This window comes from Lissotriton vulgaris, chromosome 1_1, assembly GCF_964263255.1.
Source record: "Lissotriton vulgaris chromosome 1_1, aLisVul1.2, whole genome shotgun sequence".
Taxonomy (NCBI): domain Eukaryota; kingdom Metazoa; phylum Chordata; class Amphibia; order Caudata; family Salamandridae; genus Lissotriton; species Lissotriton vulgaris.
The window spans coordinates 1,957,361,099-1,957,366,147 of record NC_141685.1 but is presented as its reverse complement, the minus strand read 5'-3'; positions in this window follow the sequence as shown (position 1 = coordinate 1,957,366,147).

The window sequence follows — 5,049 nt, the reverse complement described above, 5'->3', positions numbered from 1 at the left end:
ACAAGAAATCTCCATGTGTCATGTTACGAGACTGTTCCAATCCAGTGGGTCCTGGCTAATGTTCCCTGCATACCAAAATTGCTGCCACTTACATAAACCCAGCGTCTGAGTGCACGTACAGCGGTTCCCATAGAAACAGCGTAGACGTCTGTGTCGTATTCAGTGCTTCGGTGAAATGTGGAAACCCAGATATGAGCAAATATCGCATTTCAAAAAAGTCAATATTATTACAATTGCTTTAACAGCACGTAACCTCTAAGAGAAAAAAATTGCCAAACCCCATTATACAGCGTTGTTAACTAAGCCCTGCCAGAGAAATGCTGCATAGAAGGCGCTAGTGTCGGCCTGGTTATAATTAATCAAACGACAACCAAGCGCTCGGAGAGGCATTGAAAATACTTTTTAAATAAAAGTTGACAAAGTAAACTAGCATATTTCTGCTAATTGATTTGTGAATGGGCTCACAAATTTGGCAAGTGTAACTAAAGGGTATATAAACTGAAATGCCTTTTGGAAAGTATTTGTCTTCCTAACATGTTTCAAAATGTTACACCGTATTGGAGAAGCTCTTGTCAGTCAATGGTTTGATTGAACACCCCCTCCAAAAAAGATATCAATTAAACATAGTAAACTGCATGTAGGAATCTCTACGTACCATTCGAAATTTTGATTTTGGGTTATTGTTGCACGTGAAAGTAGTTTTTCTGAAAATGAATGTTTACTCTATCAGAATATTTGCTTGCGGGTCGGAGATCTTTAGAGTGGGTTGTACTGCCTATGATTTGACAACAAATGTACAGAAAACAATCTATCAAATGTGATTTAACAGTAATGCCAACCTACAATGCACTGCTTCTGCCAACTTCTTTAAGGGACATTGCTGTTAAAATGCGCCTGCCCGAGGCCACGCAGTGGCCATCAAGAGGGCGGGTACCTAGTCAGGGAGGGCGGTCCCGCCCCCACTGTTATGTCCGGCACCTCCGCCTCACCGGTTGGAGGAGGCGGCCGGCCGAGAATCTCGTCCGGGCAGCGGGGAGGGGCTTCTGGGGTACTTATGCTTCGGCGCCCTTCCCCTAATCCTCTTTGCCGCCCGGACGCCGTCGCGACCTCGCTGAACACTCTTTTCGTTTTCTCTCGTCGTCTTAAGGTGAGCGTGGCCTCGGGCCTTTAGCATCCTCCCCCCCCCATTTCCTGCATTGCCGCCTGCTCCCTCGAGGCGAGGTGCGAGCCTGGCGAGGTGGCCCGTGAGAGCGGGCTGCTGTGGGGGGGGGGACGTCCGGGGCCGTTGGGGCCTTGTCCTCTGGCCAATGCGGGTTCGGCCGGTTCTTGACGGGCCACACAGTGATTCCCAGGTCAGCTGACCCTCGTTTCCTGGTTTGGGGCCGGTGTAATTTGTGCGGCCTGGTGGGATGGGGCCGGTATTCCCGGGGGGCGTATTACCTCCGCTCGCCTTCGCCGCCCCTCAGTTCTCCCGTCGGGGTGGCCATTTTGTGTTCTGATCGGCGTGTTATTTGTTGAGGGGGGGCTGCTCGCGTGGGTTTAAGGTATAATGTTTGGTTTGTTCGCGTGTGCTGTCCCCCATTGCCTGCCAGTCGCGCATGGGATGATTGCCGCTCAATGTGTATTTAAGCGCTTTTCTTTTCTAAAGTATGCAGATCTTTCCATGTTCGTAGTTTCGAATCATTTTAGGTTTGTGCATCTGTTGTCCATGTTTAAGTAAATGCCGTATCCACGTATTACTGCAGTTCTCTTCCTATGATTGATGCATTGTGTTACGTTTCATGATGGCACGGGGTATGTTTTCGAGGGGATGCGGGGAACCAGCTAACAGTTTGCAGGCTCATTCATGTCTGTATTCATAGCCATTGTTATGATTGTGCTCACTTCGATACACGTGTTAGCTAGTAATTTCACTATGCTGGAGGGCTTGTTTTGTTTTGATGGCGCGGCGGATGTTTTCGTAATGATGCCTTATAACTGTTTTAACCCCTTCACTGCGGCGGTTCAAATGGGTTTGGGCATGGAGCTGTGGTGCTCATGATGGAGCCCAACCCGGGCCCCTGGCCCCATCTGGGAGACCGGAGGCGCTGGGGACACCTCCCCGGGCCCTCCCGGACCCCATCCAGGGCTTCCTGCCACGCGGCAGGCCCAGGAACAGACCCGGGGCTGGGGCAACATCCTGGCCCGTCCAGCTGCCGGCTGAGGACCGCTAGGCCGAGAGTACCTTGTCCCTATCAATCCGGAGGAAAATTACCCATATTTCTTGTAATCCGTGCACACAAGGTGACAGAGGGGACCCAGGGCGAAAAAGTGCGCGAGCTCCCGGAGCCCTCGCTCGGATCCGGGAGGCGAATGGCACCTCATCGGGACTTCCAGGGAAGTCCGGCCATCTGGTCGCTACATAGGAAAGCATTGCGGGCGACCAGATGGCCGAGGCGAGAGGGGCGACAAGATTGCCGCGGCCGAAATGACACCAATCTGCCTGCCCCAGGCCTGTAGGGATCAGGAGCTGCAGGGCTCCGGGGCTCCCTGCCGCGCGGCAGGACCCAGGACGGAGCCCCCAGTATGGAGGCCACCCTCTCAGGGGCCCCAGAGGGCTCCCAAAACCCAGCGGAGCAAGGGGAGGCTCCCTGGGCACCACGGAACCCAGTCCCGGGCCTTTGGCAGTGCGGCAGGCCGGAGGGACGGGGACACTGGGCCCAAGCACCCCACTCGGGGCCCGGCGAGGCCCCTGGACCCTGCCGGGGCTCCCAGGCCCAGAGGCGCAGGGGAAGCCTACCCCGGGTCCTCCGGACCCCGTCCCAGGCACCCTGCCACGCGGCAGGACCCAGGACGGACCCCCGGGCAAGGAGGCCAACCTCCCCGGGGCAACTGAGGGCCCCAGGACGGAGCTCCTGAACCCAGCCAAGCACGGGGAGGCACCCCGGGCACCACGGAACCCAGTGCCGGGCCTTTGACAGTGCGGCAGGCCGGAGGACAGGGCCCTGGGCCAGAGCACCCCATCCGGGGCCCGGGGACCCCAAGGCCCAGAGGCACAGGGGTAGCCTTCCCCGGGCCCTCCGGAACCCATCCCGGGCACCCTGCCACGCGGAAGGACCCAGGACGGTGCCCCGGCCGGAGCTCTTGAACCCAGCCAGGCTCCCCAGGCACAACGGACAACGCTAGGCCGAGAGGGGTCCCAGAGTACCTTGTCCCTATCAATCCGGAGGAAAGTTACCCCCATTTCTTGTAATCCCTGCACACGAGGTAACAGAGGGGACCCAGGGCGCAAAAGTGCCCGACCTCCCGGAGCCCTCGCTGGGATCCGGGAGGCGAATGGCACCTCATCGGGACTTCCAGGGAAGTCCGGCCATCTGGTCGCTACATAGGAAAGCATTGCGGGCGACCAGATGGCCGAGGCGAGAGGGGCGACCAGATGGCCGGGACCGAAATGATGACACCAATCTGCCTGCCCCAGGCCTGTAGGGAGCTCCGGGGCTCCAAGGCTCCAGGCCTCCGGGGCTCTGGGGCTCTGGGGCTCTGGGGCTCTGGGTCTCTGGGTCTCTGGGTCTCTGGGTCTCTGGGTCTCTGGGTCTGCAGGGCTCGGGGACTGCAGGGCTCCACGGCTCGAGGGGCTGCAGGGCTACGGGGCTCCGGGGCTCCGGGGCTCCAGGGCTCCTGGGCTGCAGGGCTCCAGGGCTGCAGAGCTCCGGGGCTGCTGGGCTCCAGGGCTCGAGGTCTGCAGGGCTCCAGGGTTACAGGGCCTGGGACCCATGGAGCCCGTCCCGGGTACTTTGCCACTCTGTGGGCCGGAGGAGGGAGCCCCGGATGCCTGGGAGGTGTTGCCCAGGCATCGCCCATCTGGTCCCAAGCAGGGAACGACCAGCCCCGGAAGGGTGTTCGGGCATACCCTTGCACCTACTAATCCGGAGGAAAATTACCCCCATTTCTTGTAATCCATGCACTCGAGGTGACAGAGGGGACCCACGGCGCAAACGTGCCCAACCTCCTGGAGCCCTGGCTGGGATCCGGGAGGCAAATGGCACCTCATCGGCACTTCCAGGGAAGTCCGGCCATCTGGTCGCTTTATAGGAAAGCATTGCAGGTGACCAGATGGCCGAGGCGAGAGGGGCGACCAGATGACCGGGACCCAAATGATGCCAATCTGCCTGCCCCGGGCCTGCAGGGCTCTGGGGCTGCAGGGCTCCAGAGCTCCGGGGCTCCGGGGCTCCGGGGCTTCAGGCCTCCCCGGGCCCTGATGGACCCTCTGTCCCGGGCGCCCCGGACCCCCGGCCGGCTAGCAGGACGGAGGGGTATTCCCGCTCCACCGGGCCCTGCCGGACGGGGCTCAAGCCCCGGGCCCGGGCCCAGTCCCGGCCCCGGTCCCGGCTTTCTGAACCCTAGTCCAGGCCGGGAAGAGCCTCCCTGGGCCCCGGTCGACCCTCCGTCCCGGGCGCCCCAGACCCCCGGCCGGCTTGCAGGACGGAGGGGTATTCCCGCACCACCGGGCCCTGCCGGACGGGGCTCAAGCCCCGGGCCCGGTCACGGCCCCAGTCCCGGCTGTCCGAACCCTAGTCCAGGCCCGGGAGAGCCTCCCTGGGCCCCAGTCGACCCTCCGTCCCGGGCGCCCCGGACCCCCGTCCGGCTTGCAGGACGGAGGGGTATTCCCGCTCCACCGGGCCCTGCCGGACGGGGCTCAAGCCCCGGGCCCGGTCACGGCCCCAGTCCCGGCTGTCCGAACCCTAGTCCAGGCCCGGGAGAGCCTCCCTGGGCCCCAGTCGACCCTCCGTCCCGGGCGCCCCGGACCCCCGTCCGGCTTGCAGGACGGAGGGGTATTCCCGCTCCACCGGGCCCTGCCGGACGGAGCTCAAGCCCCGGGCCCGGTCCCGGCCCCAGTCCCGGCTTTCCGAACCCTAGTCCAGGCCGGGAAGAGCCTCCCTGGGCCCCGGTCGACCCTCCGTCCCGGGCGCCCCAGACCCCCGGCCGGCTTGCAGGACGGAGGGGTATTCCCGCACCACCGGGCCCTGCCGGACGGGGCTCAAGCCCCGGGCCCGGTCACGGCCCCAGTCC